General features: G+C 39.0%; 1 pseudogene; it reads right to left on the reverse strand.

Annotated features, from left to right (window-relative positions):
* Positions 1-13,076: 13,076 nt before the first annotated feature.
* LOC129656468 (bridging integrator 3-like) lies at positions 13,077-17,295 on the reverse strand (annotated as a pseudogene).
* Between the last annotated feature and the right edge of the window lie 8,501 nt (positions 17,296-25,796).

The raw sequence follows: 25,796 nt of genomic DNA on the forward strand, positions 1-25,796 counted from the left end.
CTCAACCTGAAAATATGCTCTGAGATTTTCTATGTTCTTCTCTATCTAACACTTCATTTTTCATCTTTTATCTAAGTTGATAAGGTGCTCTTGCTGTGTCTGGGTACTCAACCCCCACTTACTCCTCAATCCACCAACACCCCCAACCTGGAACTGAAACAATTCCAGCAGTTTTCTCAAAGCTTTTCTATCACCAACCCCAGCAGACATCTTTCAAACCTTTGCATACTCTCCTCTTACTTTTTAAAAATCCTTCCAAAGTTTGTTTATTTTCACAATCTTTTGCAATTATGTTTTCAAATAAATCAAACAGAAAAGGAAAAAAATATGTAATGGTGTATATTTGGAAATCTCTGTAATATTCAACTGTGTTTTTTTCTTTTTCAAAATGTATCATTTTATTGTCCTCATAAGACAGTTATAAACTTATCATGTGACAGTCACATGATTTCTTTAGTTAACCTCAAAATTTCCACGAGCAATCCAGGAGCTTACAGCTGGAGTAGTCCTGAGGTTCCAAATATTAAAACTTTCTTCATAGCCACAAGTTCCTTTGATGTTTGGGTTACTGAACACAAAATCACTGGACTTCCCAGGTGGTTCAGTGGTTAAGAATCCATCTTCCAATGCAAGGGACAACACTGGTTCGATACCTCATCTGGAAAGATTCCACATGCCATGGGGCAACGAAGCCCATGAAGTACAACTGCTGAAGCCTGTGCTCTAGAGCCTGTCCTCTGCAAAAAGAGAAGTCACTGTCATGGAAAACTCATACAGCAAAACTGGAGAGTAGCCCCTGCTTGCCACAACTTAGAGAAAGCCCATGTGCAACAACAAAGACCATGAAGCCAAAAATAAATAAATAAATAAATATAAATAAATAAATATATATATATATATATATATATATATATTTTTTTTTTTTTAAAGAATCCACCCGTCAATGTAGGAAACATGAGTTCATCCCTGGTCTGGGAAGATCCCACATGCCCCGGAGCAACTAAGGCTATGCACCACAACTAGTAAGCCCATACTCTACAGCCCATGAGCTGCAACCACTGAGCCCATGTTCCCCTAGAGCCCATACTCTGCAACTAGAAAAACCACCACAATGAGAAGCCAGTGCACCGTAACTAGAGAGTAGCCCCCACTTGCTGCAACTAAAAAAAGCCCATGTGCAGCAGTGAAAACCCAGCATAGCCAAAAATAAATAAATATATTTTTTTAAAAAATCACTGATAATTGGACTTCAACCTTGTCCATTTTCTGTTCCTGAAAGTGGCAGCTATTTTTTTTTTCCTCCCAATGAGCACTTCTGATTCCATTTAGCACAACTTTTTCTTTTTCATCAGATTTAGGTGAAAGAACAGTTTGGGATGAATTTATTAATACTAGGGATTCTATCCAACAATTGAACAACAATAACAAAAAAGCAAACAACCAAATTAAAAATGACCTTCTCTTACTCTTATCTTTCCAGGGCTGTCTCTCTCTGCCCCCCACCCCTACAATTACCCATGTAGATACACTATGAGAACTGAGAGAAGAATAGATTAGCAATAGTACGGTGGCAGGACATTTTGAAGACATATAAGAGACATGATGAGTGGTTCATTTTGACTTACTTTGGGCTGAGTACAATGCTAGTGGTGGGGCCTAACAGAATTTTACAAGATCTTGAATTCCAAGATAAGAAATTGAGAATTACTTATATCTGAAACCAGAAATCTCTTCATTTTCCTTAGTAGAAAATTGTGATGGTCTTCATGACATATTAGATGACTAACTAAAGGTAGGAAAACGGCTTGGGAGGATCTAGATATTTTCTGCATCCTTCTCTGTTTCTTATCTAGTAACTTGTATTGTTTCATTTGGGGAAAGGATATTCAAAGTGAGCACTTGCTTGATTTCAGGACAGGACCTTATAAGATTGCCATGATCATGTTGAACTTGCCAAAGTACAGACATGGGATATTGATGGCCCAGGAAATGGTATGTGGTGGGTTAGAGAAAGGGCATTAAATAGCCTTGAAACACATGACAAGAATTTCAATTCTCTTTCAATCCATTGAATGATACCAATGAGGAAAGCATCACTTTGGTGCTCTGCACCTTTAGAATCTAACACTTCACTAATCTTCATTTTTACAAACAAAATATGCCTTAGGCACAGAGTCTTCTAGACCTAAGACTTTACAGCAGAAATTTAATAACACTATTTTGTTTTCATTTATTCATTTTTGTTATTACTATCTATTTAGGTCAAGTGAAATTGCTTTCCATTTATGTTGGCATTATGCATCTCCCCTTTAAAATGCATTCATCTAACTAAAATTTAAGAAGGAATGGAGTTGATTTATAGAAAAATGTCAGATAAAAATATAGGGCTATGCAGTTATGGTGAAAATGCAAGAAGGGACACCAGTGAATAGAATTTAGAAAACCATAATTAGGTAGAAAAATGTGGAATTCAGAGTCAAACAAGATTGGCTTAATAGCCAATGCACGCTGAATAATGTAAGACAATTTCGCTAAAAGCCTTAGTGTCTTCATTTGGAAAAATGAAGAAAATAATACCTTCTTAATAGGACTGTTGAGAGGAATTAAAAGAGGAAATATTTTTAAAGTGCTGAGTACAACACAGTGCATAAGACACACAATACATTTCAGCCCTCTCTTCCTTTCCTTTCCCTGCTGACCGCTGGGATTGGCTACTATTCCCTGCTCCTAGGGTCCTTCTTTTCACAGAATACCCTGTGGGCAGGCTGTTGTGCCCAACAGCCTCTGAGTGAATTCTCTCCTTGCCAGTTTCTCTACTGACAGGCTGGCATGGGGGTGTCTATCTGGCTTCTAGGAGGTGGAAACGCCAGGTGGCAGGAATTCCCAGACAAGCTCTCTTCACAGGCATCCTCCTTCCTCCTCTTGGTCAAGGAGTAGAGTCATTTGTTTCTCCTCCTCTCCCCTTCTATGTGCAAAGCAGTCAACAACCTGCCTTTCCATTGGTTCCCCTACGGAGGAACTCATGAACCCAAACTGGTGCAGTCAAAGCAGCAAGAACCAGCTGATCTCTGACTTCTTAAAGCTCCTTCACCAGACAGAAAGTCAGACCCTACTGCACCTCTTTCAAGCATGTGAAAAACACCTAGTTTCCCTTTCCAAGACACAATTTTCTTATCTGCAAGATGAAATTATTAAGGCCTTCTTTTTAGGGTCATTGTGAGCAGGTATGGCAACCCACTCGAGTACTCTTGCCTGGAAAATCTCATGGGCAGAGGATCCTGGTGGGCTGCCATCCATGGGGTCGCGAAGAGTCAGACACGACTGAGCGACTTCATTTTCACTTTTCACTGTCATGCATTGGAGAAGGAAATGGCAACCCATTCCAGTGTTCATGCCTGGAGAATCCCAGGGACGGCGGAGCCTGGAGGGCTGCCAACTATGAGGTCACACAGAGTCGGACACGACTGAAGCAACTTAGCAGCAGTAGCAGCAGCAGCAGTGCTTAGTGTCTGGTACCTGATATATTGGCCAATCCACAGTACTAGTTCTCACCAAGTGTTACCACCTTCCTGGATAGAATAATCATGTCAGAGCTGAAAAGAATTTGAAGGTTATTAAGTTCTTTCTCTCATTAGAAACAAGAATCTTCTCCAGCTTTAAAACTTCCCACTCTCCAGCTGAAGGCTCCCTTCCTTGAAAGGAAGTTAGTTTCATTGTTTGATAGGTTACAAACTTGACTCAAATACTGAATTTAAATCTGCCTTCATTTAATCTGTTGTCCTTTCTGGAGCAAGACAGGATAAAACTAAGATTTAATGACTTATCCATCAGTATGAATCTGTTTACAGGTGGCTTCTAATCTTGTTATTTCTCAAACCTCTCTGTTTCCTGGGAAGGATTTTCCCATGCTAGTGTTCTTGCCTGGAGAATCCCAGGGACGGGGGAGCCTGATGGGCTGCCATCTATGGGGTGGCACAGAGTCGAACACAACTGAAGTGACTTAACCTTGGGTTCTCAGTACCAGATAGCTTTTCTGTAACCTTCAGTTAGTCTCAGGAGACTCATTATGGTTATTCTGATGCAAAAAGAACCCTAAGACATCCAAACTACTTGCATTATTCTGGAATTTCTATCCAGCAAACAAGAGTGCTTAACAAAGTAGCATCTAAATGGGAAGATGACATCACTTGTCTTCAAAATCTAGAGTCACAGAAAGACTGAGGGAGGAGAGTACCCACATAGTGAGCAGGCGAACAACCACTGCACAGAACAGTGAATTCAGCAGAGCACACCCGACAGGATGAGAAAGGGCCAAAATCATACAAGGTAGGAGTGGGAGAGCCCTTCATCTTGCTAGCTATTTCTTTCTTACATTACTGGTGAGAAGCTGGAAGCTGTCATGGAGGAATAATATGTGCAGCCACACAACACGTGAGTGAGGTCTCCCAGTTCTTTGATGCCTAATCTACTCTTTCCCTGACACTACATCATCTCCTGCCTACCCACTAAACTCTCCTTCTCCTTTCTGATGACTGTCCTCAGCTTCAAAGTCACATTAGACCACAATCAATGGATCCCTTTTCAACTCTAAGAGTTTGCACAGGATTAGACCTCCAGCAAGGCTCCTGAAGACTTTAATCCTCAGAATCAAAGGATATAAAATCTTGAATCTGGGAAGTAGAATTTAGATAGTCTAATACAAGTTTTCATTTACAGAAGGAAAAGCAGAAAAGAGAAAAGAAAATAAGGCCTGATTTACTTTCTCAATATTACACCCCTTGTTACTGACAGAGTTGGAATGTAAGTAATCACAATAACTAAGTTTATTGAATGGTTATTGTCTGTCAGATAGAGTGTTATGATACTTACAAGCATTGCTTTATTTATTGCTCTCAACAACTGTCCAGTTTTGCCTGCATATTTCAGATGAGGACGCCAAAGCAGGTAGCACTAACCTATCTCCTGAGAGAAATGCAGTTAGTTATGCGCAAGACATTGGGGATACAGAGGTGACTAAAACCCACTAACATCCACTTGGAGTACACAGTTTGGTCATAAAGACATAAACATAAACAAGTGAGGCTCGGGCACTGTGATGAGTGCAACAGTAAGAAATAAGGATAGAGGCTGCTCAGAAAACAAAATAGTGAATTTCCCTCTTGCTGACTTTACATACAAATTTGAATCCCATTACTCTCATTCCTAGCGTTAGAATAAAGGCATTTTCCATGTGTAAGAACTGATTTTTAAATAAGATCCTCATAATGTTTTATGAAATAAACTATCAATTACTTAAACAGAAAGTAGTATTAGTTGCCCTGTGTGTCCACCTCTGCAACCCCATGGGTGGTAGCCTGCCACGATCCTCTCTCCATGGAATTCTCCATGCAAGAATATTGGAGTGGGTAGCCGTTCCCTTCCCCAGGGGATCTTCCTGACCCAGGGGATCGAATCTGGGTCTGCTGCATGCAGGCACATTCTTTACCACCTGAGCCAGAATGGGGAGATTTATATAGAATTGTCTTATACTATTCTCTATTATAAATAACGCTTCAAAAAAAAAATCTTTGAATACTAAATGTTTTCCCCCTTTTCCTTTGACCATAAAATTTAACTAGTGGCTCGATATGTTTCGGTTTCCCCAAAACCACTTCCCTCATTTTTACATACAAGCAGTGAAGTGCATGTCCAAAAGCACTGAACTGTTTGACTATGTTAAAATAATTAATAAGTAGTTGATCTGACCCTGGAACACAGGTTCATATAGTTTCCAAAGAGATGCCTGAAGTCTGTAAGAGAAGGGTTTCTCAGCCTATTGATGATACTATTGATATTTGAGCCAGATAATTCTTTCTTGTGGAAGAGGTTCCTGTAATTGTAGGATGCTTAACAGCATCCTTTGTCTCTACCAGATAAATGCCAATGACACTTCCACACATACACCAGTTACAAAAAGCAAAACTCTCTGCAGACAAATGTTTCTGGGAGGGGGGCTGGCAAAACTGCTCTCAGTTGAGAACCACTGCCCTAAGATCCTCACTGACAGCAGTGACAGTAAGAAGAACCTTTTCAATATTGAATAGACTTTGATTCACAACTATATGTGGACAAATGAATCAAGTGTAACCTACTTAGTAAGCCTCAGCAAATTCATGATAAGATACTTAAAGAGTTCTGAAGTAGGTTATCCCTCCACCCCAAAAAGAAGAAATATATTATTCTGAAAGGTTTTTAGGATTCCTGCTGGTGTCCAACAGAATATATGATGCACACAGACCATAAAATGAAGGAAAAGAACATCGAAACAGACATCATCTCTACAGTTATAAGGACTTCCAAGCTGTTAATCTCCTAGGATTTCTCTGAAAAAACAAACCATATAGAGAGCTTGTTACCTGGCACTTGTGTTTATGAGTCCTTGGGTAGTGATACAGAATCTTGGGAAGACCTGGCAGTCAATAAGAAACACGGTAAGGGAATACCTTTCAGCTAATGCATAGTTATCTAGTTTCTTAGAACAGAGAATTAAGGGGGTCAAAATATTGTAACAAGTCTACATATGTGGCCACTGATTGCATCCCTTACCATTCTGATTTCCAAAGACCATGGTTAGAGGGTGCTACTAGATCTCTCCACTCATTCATCATAAAGTAAGCAAAATTTGGCATAATGTAAGCTTCACTTGAATTGGTGTCATATGAGTATTAAAAAAGCCATAACTGGGTAGAAAAGTGGCCTGGCAGTTTTCAAGATAAACCACCACCCTATGCATAGAGTCAAGGGTTTTACTAAAGGAGGATTGAGACATTATTCTTCCTCATGCATCTGTACATCCTGTGTCTTCAGTTTGATGACTTAAATGCCTGACCGATAACACACAGACTCTTAGGTGTAGCCGGGAGGAAAGTGGCTCCAATAGTTACTAGCTGAGAGCTTACAGGCAGCTTTCTTCACTTCTCTGAGTCACAGTTTAATTAATTGAATATACATTCCCAGATCTGGGGGAATTCAACAAGATATTATATAACTCATCTTGCATAGCATCTACTACATGATAAACAATACATGTTGATTCTGTTTCCCTTTATTACTCTTCAATAGTCAGACTGTGGGCTAGCAAACATTCTTATCTTAAAGGTCATTTTGCTAAATAAACTCTTCAATTAAAATCCAGGATAGAGTTGGATTACCCTCCATGTGGGAAAGGAACACATCTCTTTTTCTGCTATATGAATGATACCTTAGTACATGGCATATATTAAGTGTTCAATAAATCTTTGCTGGAGGAGAGTATATAAAAAAATAAACTGATCAGACAATAAAGCTTTATTGTTGAGAAAGAAAAAAGTAGCATTCTTTAGCACCTACCCTGTGCTAATCATCTTTTGATATACACTCTCTAGCCATTAATTTAATTTTCTCAAATTTTATTCCTATTTTTGGAAGATGAGACCATGGCTTAAGTAACTTGGCTAAGGTCACTTTATTACTAAGTGGGTTTGGCTGAACTTCAAAGTCTTAACCCCTAGTACAGAATATGAACTTATTTGGAGATAGAGTCATTGGAGATGTAATTAGTTAAGATAAGGTCACACAGCAGTAGGGGGGGACCTTAAGCCAATGTGACTGATGTCCTTATAAGAAGAGAGGAAATTCATGCAGGATGAATATGGCCATGTGATGATAAATGCAGAGACTGGAATATCTATGATCCCAGGATTGCCAAGGATGGCTAGCAAATCCTTGGAACTGAAGCTTAGAAGTCTTCAGGATACTAGACTGCTCAAAACTCCATTCTGAGTATGCTGTACACATGATTTGCATCTTGAATTGGCATTTTTAAAAAGTGGACTTTTATTTACCTTGATATAGTAATAGTGCCTGCCACCATCATTGGACACATGTGGTGCTCAATGCCAAGTTACACAGGAGGTAATCTCTGGCATGTCTTCATTGGCACCATAAAATGTGGCCAAGAAGACAGCCTCTCAGAGCAAGAAATTCACATTAGTGACAGGAAATTCAGGTTGGGAGTACTTTTGTCACCAGTACTAGTTATTTAGTATATGGCTCTCCAGTGAGACTTGTCTGTGTTTTTTGGGCATGTTGATACACTTTGTTTTATCTGCTAAATGCCATTGGGCACAGAATAAGCCCTGGAGAAGCCACCTATTGCAAACACTATTAAATGTTGCAAAACATAGTGTGTGTGCGTGCTAAGTGGCTTCTGTCATGTCCAACTCATTGAGACCCTATGGACTGTAGCCCACCAGGCTCCTCCGTCCATGGGATTCTCCAGGCAAGAATACTGGAGTGGGTTGCTGTGCCCTCCTTCAGGGGATCTTCCTGACCCAGGGACCAAACCCAAGTTTCCTGCGTATCCTGCATTGGCAGGCAGGTTCTTTACCGCTAGCGTCACCTGAGTAGCTAAAATTAAATGCCACTTTTTCAGAGGTGAATTAATCAACAACCTGATCAAATTCAAAGCTTTTTGGTTTATAAAACTTCATAAATGGAACTAGTCCATCAATAGGCAAAGTATATTGAAAACCTGTCTAGATATTTTTATGGGGTGCATGTTATCCTGAGTGTTTTATTTGCTCCTCAAATTAATAATCTTGGTAGAGGCACACAAAGACCACCCAAATGAGAACAGTTCAGTTCAGTTCAGTCGATCAGTCGTGTCTCACTCTTTGCGACCCCATGCAGCACAGCCAGGCCTCCCTGTCCATCACCAACTCCTGGAGTACTCAAACTCATGTCTACTGAGTCAGTGATGCCATCTAACCATCTCATTTTCTGTCATCCCCTTCTCCTCCTGCCTTCAATCTTTCCCAATATCAGGGTCTTTTCAAATGCGTCATTTCTTCGCATCAGGTGGCCAAAGTATGGGAGTTCCAGCTTCAGCATCAGTCCTCCCAATGAATATTCAGGGCTGATTTCCTTTAGGATGGACTGCTTGGATCTTTTTGCAGTCCAAGGGACTCTGAAGAGTCTTCTCCAACACCACAGTTCAAAAGCATCTATCTTCGGTGCTCAGCTTTTGTTATAGTCCAACTCTCACATCCATACATGACTACTGGAAAAACCATAGCCTTGACTAGAAGGACCTTTGTGGGCAAAGTAATGTCTCTGCTGTCTAGGTTGGTTATAACTTTCCTGCCAAGGAGTAAGTGTCTTTTAATTTCATGGCTGCAATCACAATCTGCAGTGATTTTGGAGCCCCCAAAAATAAAGTCTCTTGCTGTTTCCACTGTTTCCTCATCTATTTGCCATGAAATGATGGGACCAGATGCCATGATCTTAGTTTTCTGAATGTTGAGCTTTAAGCCAACTTTTTCACTCTCCTCTTTCACTTTCATCAAGAGGCTCTTTAGTTCTTCTTCACTTTCTGCCATAAGAGTGGTGTCATCTGCATATCTGAGGTTATTGATATTTCTCCTGGCAAATTTGATTCCAGCTTCTGCTTCATCCACTCAAGCATTTCTCATGATGTACTCTGCATAGAAGTTAAATAAGCAGGGTGACAATATACAGCCTTGATGTACTCCTTTTCCTATTTGGAACCAGTTTGTTGTTCCATGTCCAGTTCTAACTGTTGCTTCCTGACCTGCATACAGATTTCTCAAGAGGCAGGTTAGGTGGTCTGGTATTCCATCTCTTTCAGAACTTTTCACATTTTTTGGTGAGCCACACAGTCAAAGGCTTTGGCATAGTCAATAAAGCAGAAATAGATGTTTTTCTGTGACTCTCTTGCTTTTTCGATGATCCAGTGGATGTTGGCACTTTGATCTCTGGTTCCTCTGTCCTTTCTGAAACCAGTTTGAACATCTGGAAGTTCATAGTTCATGTACTGTTGAAGCCTGGCTTGGAGAATTTTGAGCATTACTTTACTAGCATGTGAGATGAGTGCAATTGTGCAGTAGTTTGAGCCTTCTTTGGTATTGCCTTTCTTTGGGATTGGAATGAAAATTGACATTTTCCAGTCCTGTGGCCACTACTGAGTTTTCCAAATTTGCTGACATATTGAGTGCAACACTTTCACAGCATCATCTTTCAGGATTTGAAATAGCTCACCTGGAATTCCATCACCTCCACTAGCTTTGTTCATAGTGAAGCTTCCTAAGGCCTACTTGACTTTGCATTCCAGGATATCTGGCTCTAGGTGAGTGATCATACCATCATGATTATCTGGGTCATGAAAATGTTTTTTGTCGAGTTCTTCTGTATATTCTTGCCACCTCTTCTTAATATATTCTGCTTCTATTATGTCCATACAATTTCTGTCCTTAATTGTGCCCATCTTTGCATTAAATGTTCCCTTGGTATTTCTAATTTTCTTGAAGTGATCTCTAATCTTTCCCATTCTATTGTTTTCCTCTATTTCTTTGCACTGATCACTGAGGAAGGCTTTATCTCTCCTTGTTGTTCTTTGGAACTCTGCATTCAAATGGATATATCTTTCTTTTCTCCTTTACCTTTTGCTTCTCTTCCTTTCACAGCTATTTGTAAGGCCTCCTCAGACAACCATTTTGCTTTTTTGCATTTATTTTTCTTGGGGATGGTCTTGATCCCTTTACATCCTGTACAATGTCACAAACCTCCATCCATAGCTTATCAGACACTCTGTCTATGAGATCTAATCCCTTGAATCTATTTTTCACTTCCACTGTATAATTGTAAGGGATTTGACTTAAGTCATACCTGAATGGTATAGTGGTTTTCCCTACTTTCTTCAATTTAAGTCTCAATTTGGCAATAAGGAGTTCATGATCTGAGCCACAGTCAGCTCCTGGTCTTGTTTTTGCTGACTGTATAGAGCTTTTCCATCTTTGGCTGCAAAGAATATAATCAATCTGATTCTGGTATTGACCATCTGGTGATGCCCATGTGTAGAGTCTTCTCTTGTGTTGTGGAAGAGGGTGTTTGCTATGACCAGTGCATTCTCTTGGCAAAACTCTATTAGCGTTTGCCATGCTTCATTCTGTATTCCAAGGCCAAATTTGCCTGTTATGAGAACAAACACTGCTTATTGACAGCAAGAGAGGCTGCCACTGCCATAGCTTGTATTTTGCAGAGACCAAAACCACGGTAGGCAGAGAAGTTAAAAAGCTTTATGGTGGCAAAGCGGGAAGGTCCATCCTGATGGGAGGTTGTGAGAGTAGGGAAGGTGGAGGCAAATTGATGAGGAGATGGGCATCCTATGAATTGCTGAGCGGGAGCATATTTGGTGTTTCCCCATTGGTCCTAAGTGGGGGTTGTGGGCAAAAATGGTATGCTTTCATTTTAAGTCTAACTACTTGGAACCAACTTCTGCAAAGGTGTAGTTTGTCTTTCTGAACTGAACCCCTCCTTTGTTGTCTTCAGTCAACTCCACACAGGACGCAATGCCCCAGAGCAGATACATTAGCTTCTGGCAGGAACCCTGGGAACCCAGTTCCACGTCTGCTGTCATCCACAGCTGCACTAACCAAATGCATCTTTCATTGAACATCCTCAGACAGTTGTTCTTCCTGGCAGCTGTGAGGTGTCTAGACTTTATCCCAAAAGACCATAGCTGCCTGTTCCTTGTGCCTTTTCCCTGAAGATCAACCTCAGGACACTGCCTTCTCTTTCTGGCCCAGCCTAAAGCCAGCACAAAACCTACTCTTCTTACTCTGAGGCTGTGAATCCATCCAAGATATTTTGCATGATAGGATACTTCCATGAGGTGAATCCCAGTTACCCAGGGAAACTACCAGACTTGGGGCACTTTCTTTTTTTTTTCCAAGTCTCATTCTTGTCTTTTATTTATTTTTTTTTAATTTTATTTTATTTTTAAACTTTACGTAATTGTATTAGTTTTGCCAAATATCAAAATGAATCTGCCACAGGTATACATGTGTTCCCCATCCTGAACCCTCCTCCCTCCTCCCTCCCCATACCATCCCTCTGGGTCATCCCAGTGCACCAGCCCCAAGCATCCAGTATCGTGCATCGAACCTGGACTGGCAACTCATTTCATACATGATATTTTACATGTTTCAATGCCATTCTCCCAAATCTTTCCTCCCTCTCCCTCTCCCACAGAGTCCATAAGACTGTTCTATACATCAGTGTCTCTTTTGCTGTCTCGTACACAGGGTTATTGTTACCATCTTTCTAAATTCCATATATATGCGTTAGTTACTGTATTGGTGTTTTTTTTTTTTTTTTTTTAATTTTATTTTATTTTTAAACTTTACATAACTGTATTAGATTTGCCAAATATCAAAATGAATCCGCCACAGGTTTACATGTGTTCCCCATCCTGAAGGTGTTTTTCTTTCTGGTTTACTTCACTCTGTATAATAGGCTCCAGTTTCATCCACCTCATTAGAACTGATTCAAATGTATTCTTTTTAATGGCTGAGTAATACTCGGGCACTTTCTAACACTTGACTAAAGGCATGGGAGTGAGCTAAGCCAGCCTTTGTCATGTTAGGAGGTTGGAGGGAGGAGCTTGTTAAAGCTGGAGGACCACAGCTCTGAGAAGGAAGACTGAATTCCCAGATACATGCATTCTTGGAGAATAGGACTCTCCCAGTGGGGAAAAAGAATCTGAAGTGGAAAGGAGGCAAGGATAGGTGGACTTCCAGTATGGTTCTTTTGGAGGCAAATGTCATCTCAACCACTCAAGTGAGATGACAATGCCCATGCCCTCCGAAAGCTAGAAGCTTGCTCTGGCTCTAGGCCAGGATGTACTCTGGACAGTTTGGAAATAAGAAAGCCCTTGGAGGTTTGCTGTACTGCTTATCCATGTCTCCTGGATCTTGCTATTGGGTGGGGAGAGAGCAGCCTGCTTGAGTTTCCTGGTGCCAAATTTTTGTTCCAAAGGGCTGGTGAGGCAGAGTAGAAGCTGCTTCTGTTTCCAACCTGGCAAATGGGTTGGAGGGCCAAGGGCAGGGCCTTCCACTGTGCTGACATCTGAGCCTAAACTTGAAAAAGTCAAAAGCTCAAGAGACTGACTTGTGTCTCAGGACTCTTCTGAGGGGAACAGGGATTTAGTTATCAGCCACAACAGAGACAGAGTGCAACTGGGTTCTCTCAGTTTGGTCTCAGTCTCCCACTCCTGCTGCCCAAACTTCATCCAGGTGGCCAGGCTGGTCAAGATGTTACGTCAAGTCTCCAAAGGTCTTATGCATTTCCTGTCTGCTCTTGGATCAGGGACTCAAAGCTGGGCTAGAAGGAGTGGAATCAGCTGTTGTAGAACCTCAGTAGCTCATCCAGGAGCTGTTTGATCTTGGTTTCAAGGTCATCCCATGCAGGCTGAAGCTCTTCTGGGGCCTTGTGGAGTTTGGGGAGCACTGATCTTGTCTTCTCCTTTGGCTGATACTTCTCCACCTTGTCCTGAAGTCACCTATAGTCCTACTCTATAGGAAGCCTTCTTCCCACCACCATGTTGAGGTTCTGGGAGAGACTGTCAAACTTTTTCAGGGGTCAACCATGGTCTTTCAGATCTGATTCAACTTTCCCCACTAAAGGGATCCATCCACTTCATGACCATGTCCAGGATGGCCACCACATTCAGAAAGTCCTGGTCTTACTGGAAAGGGGATTAGAGAGTAAGTCTAAGAACACCTTCACAGCCGATTTGATAGCCAAGTCAGCACTGGGGCATCTCTTCATGTCCTTTTGCAGCCTCCTGGTCTGCTCTTCCAGTTGCTGGAACTTTCCATACATTGTTTCAAAGTCTCTCTCCACTGCTGGCCAATCTTGGAAGGAATTCACTTCAGAGTCATAAACATGGCCCTGCTGCCAGGGCCCTCAGCTGCAATTCAGTCCTCCTTTTATTTTCAAGGAGACTTGCTTTACTTAAAATGAAAAATTCTGCTAGGGATAAAGTCAACACAAACATATGTATGGTACACAAATATATGTATGGAATATTACATATACAAAGAAAGCTTGTAGGGGGTTGTATCAATGCAGAAATAAGAAGTTAGGAGCAAGGAAAAATTCTGCCCTACAAGTTTCAGAAGGAGCATGGCTCTGCCAGTGACTGGATTTCAAGCTTCTGGCCTTCAGAACTGTGACACAATAAACTTCAGTGGTTTTTTTGCTGCTGCTGCTGCTGCTAAGTTGCTTCAGTCGTGTCCGACTCTGTGCGACCCCATAGACAGCAGCCCACCAGGCTCCCCCCTCCCTGGGATTCTCCAGGCAAGAACACTGGAGTGGGTTGCCATTTCCGTCTCCAATGCATGAAAGTGAAGTCGCTCAGTCATTTCTGACTCTTAGTGACCCCGTGGACTGCAGCCTACCAGGTTCCTCCGTCCATTGGTTTTAAGCCACCTAATTTGTGGTACTTTGTGATGGCAGCACTGGAAATGAATATATATTCTCTACACAAATGATTGCCTAGCATGCTATAGCTTATCTCAAAAGGATGTTCCTCTCTGTTGCTGGAGGTGCTCAAATACAAGTAGGAAGACTACTCAGTGGTGATGTTGTTGAGGAATTTAAATTATCACTTTAAGAGCCCCATCTAGCTCAGATTTTATGATCTTAAGATATGAAGAGCTTCAGTTCAATTCAGTCACTCAGTCATGTCTGACTCTTTGTGACCCCATGGACTGCAGCACACCAGGCTTCCCTGTCCATCACCAACTCCCAGAGCTTGCTCAAACTCATGTCCATCAAGTCAGTGATGCCATCCAACCATCTCATCCTCTGTCATTCCCTTCTCCTCCTGCCTTCAATCCTTCTCAGGATCAGGGTCTTCTCCAATGAGTCAGTTCTTCTCATCAGGTGGCCAAAGTATTGAAGTTTCAGCTTCAGCATCAGTCCTTCCAATGAATATTCAGAACTAATTTCCTTTAGGATGGACTGGTTGGATCTTTTTGCAGTCCAAGGGACTCTCAAGAGTCTTCTCCAACACCACAGTTCAAAAGCATCAAGTCTTTGGTGCTCAGCTTTCTTTATAGTCCTATTCTCACATCCATACAAGACTACTGGAAAAACCATGGCTTTGACTAGACAGATCTTTGTTGGCAAAATAATGTCTCTGCTCTTTAGTATGCTGTCTAGTTTGGTCATAGCTTTTCTTCCAAAGAGCAAGAGTCTTTTAATTTCATGACTGTGGTCACCATCTGCAGTGATTTTGGAGACCAAGAAAATAGTCTGTCACTGTTTCAGTTGTTTCCCCATCTATTTGCCATGAAGTGATGGGACCAGATGTCATGATCTTCATTTTTTGAATGTTGATGTTTTAAGCCAACTTTTTCACTCTCCTCTTCACTTTCATGAAGAGGCTCTTTAAATCCTCTTTGCTTAGAGGATGATATTGGAGCTTGGAGGGGAATGATTCTGGGATTACATTACAACATTTGAAGATTTACCCTGATGAGTGTTGCTAGTACAGTTAGATTTTTCTATATTTGTTTGCCCAGTCTTATAAGCTACAGCCATCAATTAGAGAAAAAGACTTTAAAGTGCTGTTCAGGTCTTTCTTAATGATTTATTCACTTTCAAACAGTGTTCATCCTCCAGGTGCATTGTGGATTTAATTGCTTTGTCTATATCTTGCCATTTTTCAGATCTAGGAGTGAAAATGTGTGTTTCAGATGTGAAATACTGCCTTGAACTAAGAAAGCAGGAGTGATTTAAGACACCCAAGCCCCCCACCAGAGCCCTCAAAGTCTTTACCTTCTCTTAGAATTTCAGTATAGATACCTATGACTGTGAAAACTACCAAGGCTAAAAATAAAACAAATTGTATCAATTTCAAAGATCTCCTATCTATGCTCCTTGCTGGAGACAGGAATCCCTCCCCTTTTATTGTTAAAAAAAGTCCCAGTATCTTTCTTGAGATTATCCCCCACTATTGGATATTGATTTATCATTTTCATAAAATTGCAAATGGGAGCCCATTGCCCAAGACCAGTCATAAATTATGAAAATGTGTTCAGCTCCTCAATAGGGACTGATCTTATGGGGAGAATTTCCCAGAACTAAATTTAACTGCTTTGCATAGGTTTGCAAGGAGGTTTGATGTCCCTGGCCCTCTGATGAGGAAGGAAAAATAGAAAAGGACTAACATTTGTTAACAACCTACTAGGGACCAAATTCTTTATATGGTACTTAATTTAATGCTCTTAACACAATGAAGCATAATCATCGTCTGCTTTGATAGAAGATAAAATAGAGGCACAGAGCAATAGAAGACTTTCCCCAGGCTAGTGAAGGAACAGAGCCAGATTCAAACCTAACTTTGCCTCTGAAGTTAAACCTCTTTTCACGTATTGCATTGCCTTTCTAAAGTGGAACAGTAATATCTCAGCTAGGGTAGATGGGGTGGTTTTTATGAACATCAACCTAAACCTTGTGTTCTTCAAGTTCTGATTGATTTGCTCCAAGGAGCCATTAAGAAAGCACGCTGATCAGGGGCTATAAATTAACACCTTCTTCATACACAACTCTAAGCAGCTATTTAAAACCTGGGTAATATCTTCTTTAAAAAAAAATTATCAGTTGTCTGGGTATTTATGCTCTATCACTCTTGATTTTTCATCCTTGACTCCATTAATAGAATTTTCCTTAATTCCTTTTCTCTTTTTATGGCTTTGCAAGGGCCTAATTTGCAGGCAAAACTGCTAATTTTACAGTTGCTTTCTGCTTCGTCAGCATGAGCCTGAATGAGGAGTTATTAATAGAAGAATAGGATTCCCTTTTCATCCTTTTGCTCTTGACTGTTGTAGGAGGTGGGACAAAATCCATTATTTAATAACATTTGTTCTTCTTGAAAGGTCATCATTCCAGCCTTTCAGCTTCCACTAAAGTATAGCAGTATCAGCAGCCACTTTCTCTTCCTGAAAGGCTTCTGGAATTCCTCCAGGTTTTACAGTTGGCATAAAACTGTCTTTGAGATCCACCTTGGGAATGGGGTCCAGCTGGGAAATTCTCTTGGTATTTCTGAGCATTTTCCAAATAGTAATTTCTAGCCACAATTATTTTTAAGTGTTCCTGTCACCTATATTCCTAGAAAGGATGCTGAATTGGGGATATATCAGTTGAAAATTGTACTTGGTTGCTCATAGCAGATAATAGAGATAATAGTAGCATAAACAAGAAGAATTTATTTTTCACATAAAATATATATATATATATTTTAAATTTTATTATTATTATTATTTTACTTTACAATATTGTATTGGTTTTGCCATACATCAACATGCATCCGCCACTAGAATTGGTATGGTAACCTCACAATGTCATCAGGGACCCAGGGTCATTATGTCTTTCAATTTTATTGTCACTACCATGTCGCTTTATGCCCATGGTCTAAGCCACTAGACTTGTGACTCTAAATATATGATTCTAATCAGGAATCAAAACATATAGTAAAGGGCACTTTTGGGACTTTCCCAGAAGCCCTCCCAGGAGATTCCATTTATATCCTCAAGTTGTAAGGAAGACTGGGAATTACACATAGTTTTCATCTGGGCACATTGTTCTCTCCATAGTATCTAGGGTTATCTTACTAAGATAGGGTAGGACAATATTACAGAGGCATATTTTTTTTTGTAGTATGTTTGCTACATAAAACAAAAAGAATGACTAAATAAAATTGAGTCAATAAGCTCTTACTAAGCACCTATTTCATGTCTGGAAATGAAATAGAAAGATTAAATTAATTCCTTTAAGGAACAAAAGCTTAAATACCTTATATACACAAACCTCTTGCCTTCTTAGCCTAGAATGCTTTTTCCTTCCTTACTCACCTGGAAAACTTGTTTTAATTATTCAAGTCTGTTCTCCAATATCACCTTCTGTCTGATGCTTCCTTGGAAGATTCTTCCCAAGAAAAATTTATCAGTTGCCAATTGCTCAGCTCTGTCCCTACAGCACTTTATCCTTAGCTCTACTTCGTCACTTGATTCCTCAGAGGCAGTATGCTGAAGTGAGGATAACATGAGAACTAGAAAATGCTGACTTCAACTCCCAGGTCTGTCACTTACTAGCATTAAGACAGATGTTTTTGCCCTTTGAGCCACAGTTTTCCTGCTGCAGAAGAGAGAATGCTCAATTTCACCTCAGGGGCTTTTCTGAAGATTTAATGAGGTAATAAGTGCAAAGCATGGCTGCAGGCAGTCCTTAAAATATGCTAGTTTATTTTAGTATATTATATTATATGACTATTAATGATTTACACAAAAGATAAATAAACTTCTATCTTATTCAAGCCACTGTTATTTTGTGAATTTTTTTAATCACAATAAAAAGAAGCTTAACATCTCCATTAATAAAGTCTTTGGAGATATATTACTTACATGCTGCTGCTGCTGTTGCTAAGTCACTTCAGTCGTGTCCGACTCTGTGCGACCCCATAGACAGCAGCCAGGCTCCTCTGTCCCTGGGATTCTCCAGGCAAGAATACTGGAGTGGGTTGCCATTTCCTTCTCCAATGCATGAAATTGGAAAGTGAAAGGGAAGTCGCTCAGTCGTGCCTGACTCCTAGCGACCCCATGGACTGCAGCCTACCAGGCTCCTCCATCCATGGGATTACTTACATATGTTTCCTTAAGCACTCACTTAAGGATATACTTCATCCAAAGGAGAAAGATGTAAGAAGTCAATAGTTGAGAGTAAAGTTCAATATGAAAAGACTGGCCATGAATACTAACCCATGCAACCTACAATTAAATCTAAGTAATTACAGTTACAATTGCAAAATTGTATCTTGAAAATTAAAATACACAAATATGCAAATGACAAGAAATAAGCCATAATAGAAAGGTATAAAATGTCCAGGTTATAAAAGTAAAATTATATATATAATATATATATAAATAAATATATATTATATATATTCATATCATATATAAATTATACATATTGTATATAAATATATAATTATATATAATTTAAAATTATATATATAATTTTAAAAATAAAATTATATATATATACATCGGAGAAGGCAACGGTAACCCACTCCAGTACTCTTGCCTGGAAAATCCCATGGACGGAGGAGCCTGGTGGGCTGCAGTCCATGGGGTCGCTAAGAGTCGGGCACGACTGAGCGACTTCACTTTCACTTTTCACTTTCATGCACTGGAGAAGGAAATGGCAACCCACTCCAGTATTCTTGCCTGGAGAATCCCAGGGACAGAGGAGCCTAGTGGGCTGCCACCTATGGGGTCGCACAGAGTCGGACACAACTGAAGCGACTTAGTAGCAGCAGCAGCATATATCATATATATATATAGTAAAAGAGCAGAAGTTGATGAAAATGAAACTATATGATTTTTTTGTAGTGGAGACAATAAAGAGAATTCTATTGTCGAGGATGCTGTATTATTAAATGTAAGTCTGATCAAGTTACTTAAAACCATAAACATAGCTAAGAATGGAGCTAAAAGCAAACCAGACACCTTTCAAATTTCAAGATTTGATAAAAAGAACAAAGACAAAATTCTCAAACTATAGCTAAATATACTTTAAAAAAGAAAGAAAAAGCAAAGATATACTTTTAAAAATAGCAGAAAATGTAAAAGTCAGAATAAGACCATAGTAGATTTGTTAAAGCAATAATTAGTAATTACAATAAAACTGATCATTAAAATCCTTTTTAAATGCTTAGATAAATCAAAATAAGAACTGATATGCATGAAACAAAACATCCTCAAAAAGCTGATAAAAGAAGGATGATGCAGAGAAGCCAGACAATTAAAAAAAAGAAATATATTCTTATTAATATTATCATATAGACTTCAAATCAACTGAAGCTTACTAAAAATACAACATATAATGAGACTATGACTGTAATAACTTTTAAAGTATTAGAACCAAAGTGTCTGAAGAAAGATTCATGCAATTGCAAGCTAAATAGTGAAAATTTTGTCAGGCATAGAGCACTCTATGCAGTAAGTAATTTGAAATAATAAGTAGATATAAGCAAAGCTATATATATACATATATATATGTGTGTATATATATATATATATTTCTATATACAGAGAGAGTGCGTGGGCTAAATCAAACCTTATCATCAGAAAATGATCATAGAGGACCCATAGAATAGTTTTAATAATCATTATACACTAGAAAATTTTTTAAAACTCAGTGAAATTTAGAAAATAAAATTATCACATACTATATTTTCTGGCATTCATCTCACATGCTAGTAAAGTAATGCTCAAAATTCTCCAAGCCAGTCTTCAGCAATACATGAACTGTGAAATTCCAAATGTTCAAGCTGGATGGAACAACAGACTGGTTCCAAATAGGAAAAGGAGTACATCAAGGCTGTATATTGTCACCCTGCTTATTTAACTTATATGTAGAGTACATCATGAGAAATGCTGGGCTGGAAGAAGTACAAGCTGGAATCAAGATTGCTGAGAGAAATATCAATAACCTCAGATATGCAGATGACACCACCCTTACGGCAGAAAGTGAAGAAGAACTAAAGAGACTCTTGATGAAAATGAAAAAGGATAGTGAAAAAATTGGCTTCAGCTCAATATTCAAAAAACTACAATCATGGCATCTGGTTCCATCACTTCATGGCAAATAAATCGGGAAACAGTGAAAACAGTGGCTGACTTTATTTTTCTGGGCTCCAAGACTGCTGCAGATGGTGATTGCAGCCATGAAATTAAAAGACGCTTACTCCTTGGAAGGAAAGTTATGACCAACCTAGACAGCATATTGAAAAGCAGAGAGATTACTTTACTTTGTCAACAAATGTCCGTCTAGTCAAGGCTGTGGTTTTTCCAGTAGTCATGTATGGATGTGAGAGTTGGACTATAAAGAAAGCTGAGCACTGAAGAATTGATGCTTTTGAACTGTGGTGTTAGAGAAGACTCTTGAGAGTCCCTTGGACTGCAAGGAGATCCAACCAATCCATCCTAATGGAAATCAGTCCTGAATATTCATTGGAAGGACTGATGCTGAAGCTGAAACTTCAATACTTTGGCCATCTGATGCGAAGAGCTGACTCGTTTGAAAAGACTTTGATGCTGGGGTCTTTTGACTGGGGGCAGGAGGAGAAGGGGATGACAGGATGAGATGGTTGGATGGCATCACCAACTCAATGGACATGGGTTTGGGTGCACTCTGGGAGTTGGTGATGGACAGGGAGGCCTGGCATGCTGCAGTTCATGGGGTCACAAAGAGTCAGACACGACTGAGCGACTGAACTGAACTGAACTGATATTTTCCTGCAGAGATGCAATAATGCTAAAAATTAATGACAAAAAGACATGTAAAATTCATTTATAAATGCAGACATGGTCTCTTAACTTGTATGCCAAAAAGGAAGATATCTAGAAAGTATCAATACTTAGAATTATCTGTCATAATCACAAAATGAGAACACTAATATCAAAATATATTAATTTTGCCAAAGATGTACTAAGAAGAAAATTCACAAAATTTAATTAAAATATATTAAATATATATCTAAATAAGACTTTTAAAATAAACAGTATAATTCCTAAATAAATCCAAGAGGAGTTCTCTTGAAGAAATAAATGAAATAAATCAGCCATCAGTTGTTGTAAGAAAAAATAAATGGGAAAAAACAAAACATATAAATTTAGAAGTGAAACAGAGATGAATGTCTAAAAGTTACAGGGGAAATTACTATAAATAATGTTTGTATAATCTACTGCAATAAATTTTGAAATTCTGGATGAAAGTGATTGTTTTCTATGTTTATAAGTAGATTCAAGAAACAAAATGTGTGATTCTGTTCCGCAAATATAGCACACTGGAAATCCAATCAATTATCTCACTGTAAAACACCTACAAATAAGAACAAAATTTTTTAAAGGTATTTGTAAATGTAGAACTGAGATTCCAAGACCATAAGCACAATTCATAATGATGAGATATGAAAGTATATGAGCATGAATTTAGAGAGGAAAGCAAACACTTTAAAAAGTAACTCTCCTTTGTATATTTATAGACCCAAATATTTATTACAACCTACTATCTGTCCATGGGCTTCCCAGGTGGTTCAGTGGTAAAGAATCTGCCTGCCAATGCAGATCAAGACCCGGGTTTTGATCGGTGAGTCAGGAAGAACTCCTGAAGAAGGAAATGGTACTCACTTCTGGATACTTGGGAAATCCCATGGACAGAGAAGCCTGGCAGGCTACAGTCCATGGAGGCACAAAGAGTCAGGCACAACTCAGCAACTAAACAACAACACAACAACAGCAGCGCTATCTGTCCAGAGTAACATTATGAGACCTAGGGCCAGTACAAGGTGGAAAATAAAAATAAAGACACTGCAAATATCTGAGATTCCTAGATTAGTATATTATTGACAAAAATGTAAAATTTAAAAAAGGGAGAAAAGAAAACATCCCACATGGAAAATCAATTATTTTAGCATTGGAGAAAAAAATATTTCCCATATGAATTGCTGCCTGTATCAATAGTATCATCAGTTCTGAAGCCACAACCAGTTTCCCTGGTGGCTCAGATGGTAAAGAATCTGTCTACAAGGCAGGAAACCTGGGATCGATCCTTCGGTTAGGAAGATCCCCTGGAAAAGGGAATGGCAATCCACTCCAGTATTCTCTCCTAGAGAATTCTATGGACAGAGGAGCCTGGTGGGCTACAGTCCATAGGATTGCAAAGAGTCGGACATGACTGAGCTACTGATACTTTATATCTATCGGCTGCCAAGATGCCTGTGCTAAAAGCTCAAAAGTCTCCAAGCCAGGCTTTAGCAATACGTGAACCGTGAACTTCCAGATGTTAAAGCTGGTTTTAGAAAGGGCAGAGGAACCAGAGATCAAAATGCCAACCTCTGCTGGATCATGGAAAATGAAACAGAGTTCCCAAAAAAAATCTATTTCTGCTTTATTGACTATGCCAAAGCCTTTGACTGTGTGGATCACAATAAACTGTGGAAAATTCTGAAAGAGATGGGAATACCAGACAACCTGACCTGCCTCTTGAGAAACCTATAGGCAGGTCAGGAAGCAACAGTTAGAACTGGACATGGAACAACAGACTGGTTCCAAATAGGAAAAGGAGTACGTCAAGGCTGTATATTATCACTCTGCTTATTTAACTTATATGCAGAGTACATCATGAGAAACGCTGGACTGGAAGAAACAGAAGCTGGAATCAAGATTGCCGGGAGAAATATCAATAACCTCAGATATGCAGATGACACCTTCCTTATGGCAGAAAGTGAAGAGGAACTAAAAAGCCTCTTAATGAAAGTGAAAGAGGAGAGTGAAAAAGTTGGCTTAAAGCTCAACATTCAGAAAACGAAGATCATGGCATCTGGTCCCATCACTTCATGGGAAATAGATGGGGAAACAGTGGAAACAGTGTCAGACTTTGTTTTTTGGGCCCCAAAATCACTGCACATGGTGACTGCAGCCATGAAATTAAAAGATGCTTACTCCTTGGAAGAAAAGTTATGACCAACCTAGATAGCATATTCAAAAGCAGAGACATTACTTTGCCAACAAAGGTCCATTTAGTCAAGGCTATGATTTTTCCAGTGGTCATGTATGGATGCGACAGTTGGACTGTGAAGAAAGCTGAATGCCAAAGAATTGATGCTTTTGAACTGTGGTGTTGGAGAAGACTCTTGAGAGTCCCTTGGACTGCAAGGAGATGCAACCAGTCCATTCTGAAGGAGATCAGCCCTGGGATTTCTTTGGAAGGAATGATGCTAAAGCTGAAACTCCAGTACTTTAGCCACCTCATGCGAAGAGTTGACTCATTAGAAAAGACTCTGATGCTGGAAGGGATTGAGGGCAGGAGGAGAAGGGGACGACAGAGGATGAGATGGCTGGGTGGCATCACTGACTCGATGGACATGAGTTTGGGTAACCTCCGGGAGTTGGTGATGGACAAGGAGGCCTGGCGTGCTGCGATTCATGGGGTCACAAAGAGTCATACACAACTGAGGACTGAAGTGAACTGAACTGAAAAGTGGAAAGTCTCAGTCCATGAGATACATGGTGATATATATATATATATATATATATATATATACTGTGCTACTAAAAGGACAGAGGAGCCTGGGTGGCTACAGTCCATGGGATCACAAAGAGTCAGACAGGACTAAGCGACTAACTTTCTTTTCTTTCTATGGCCACAACCTAACTATTAAAAATGAATCAGAAGGCTGATAAAGAGTCAAAAAGAAATTCTAAATGTTGCGGCAGTTTAGTCGCTAAGTCAAGTCTGACTCTTGCGACCTCATAGACTGTAGCCTGCCAGGCTCCTCTGTCCATGGGATTCTCCAGGCAAGAATACTGGAGTGGGTTTCCAAATGTTGGGTAAATAATAATTGAAATTTAAAATGTAAACAATACATTAGGAATCAGGTAAGATAACAAAAGAATAAATGAATGAAAGAAGCACCTAATGAAATTACCCACAATGCAATACAAACTGAGATATAGATAATGTAAAAGAGTTTATGAAATCTGGAGAAAAATAGAGGTCAAATATATTTCAAATTATAGTTCTCCCAAAATATGATTTAAAACTTGGAGGAGAGAAAATATTTGAAGAGATAATCACTAAGAATTCTTTTCAACCTGATGATAGCAGACCAATGAATCCCATGCTGGATAAATAAATTTACACCTATGCATCTCACAGTAATACAAAAAAGTTACCAAAGAGGAAGACAAATTATTTTTTTAATCTTTATTAGAGTATAGTTGATTTACAATCTTGTGTTAGTTTCTGCTGTACAGCAAAATGAATAAGTCTTTAAAGCAAATTAAGAATTAACTTACCTTCAAGGGAACAGTGATTAGACAGACAATTAGCTTCTCAAAAACCATAACAGAAGCTAAAAATCGTGACAATAAAATGTAGTATCAAAGGCTAAGAGAAAATAACCGAAAAAGATTAGTATGCCCAGTGAAACTATTTTACAAGATCAATGGTAAATAGCTTTCAGGTAAATAAAAGTGAGTAGGTTACTACCAACAGATACTTAATAAAGAGTCTTACAAAGATGTATTTCAGGGAAGAAAAATAAAAGGCCAGTTTCACAAAGAGAGTTGTAGATAGAAGGGATAGTGAGCAAATAACATGACTAACGTGGGAAATAAAAGCAAATATAGCTTCTACAAAGCATAAATAATCATTTTCAACTTGTGGATTTAAAATAAGACTAGTTGAAACTAAAACATTATAAAAGACACCATGCAAGCCAAGAAGTAAACTGTTAGAATTAGTACATTTTAAGATGTTTATATTATTCAGGAGCAGGATAGAGGCATTAATATAATTCAAACTTTCTTAAGAACATTTAAACTTCAAGGTTGACCACAAAAATAATATAAACTAACTATATCACTTCAAAATCAGGAGAAAAATGGCATGAGATTAAAAAAAAAAAAAAGTCTGTCCAAAAGAAAGCAGGAAAAAGAATGAAATTACATAGAAGTAAAATAAGAAGCACAAAATGCTAAAAATGTAAATACATCAATAACTACAATAACTATGAACAAATTAAAATCTCTAAGTAAAAGCAAAATTTATCAGATTGGATTTTTTAAAATACCAATACTTGTTATTTATGAGTGATAGAAACATAAGGACACTGAAAAGTTGAAATGGAAACAATGCGATTTCTTAGGAAAATACTGTCCAAAAGAAATTCATATCAATTATGTCAAAGTTAAATAAAACTGTGTAAATCCAAAGCATTCTTTAAAATAGAAAATGTTACTGCGCAATGTTGGAAAGATAGTCTCTTCAACAAATGGTGCTGGGAAAACTGGACAGCTACATGTAAAAAAAAAATGAAGTTAGGTCATTCTTTGACATCATATACA

This window comes from Bubalus kerabau, chromosome 6 (assembly GCF_029407905.1).
Source record: "Bubalus kerabau isolate K-KA32 ecotype Philippines breed swamp buffalo chromosome 6, PCC_UOA_SB_1v2, whole genome shotgun sequence".
Classification (NCBI taxonomy): domain Eukaryota; kingdom Metazoa; phylum Chordata; class Mammalia; order Artiodactyla; family Bovidae; genus Bubalus; species Bubalus kerabau.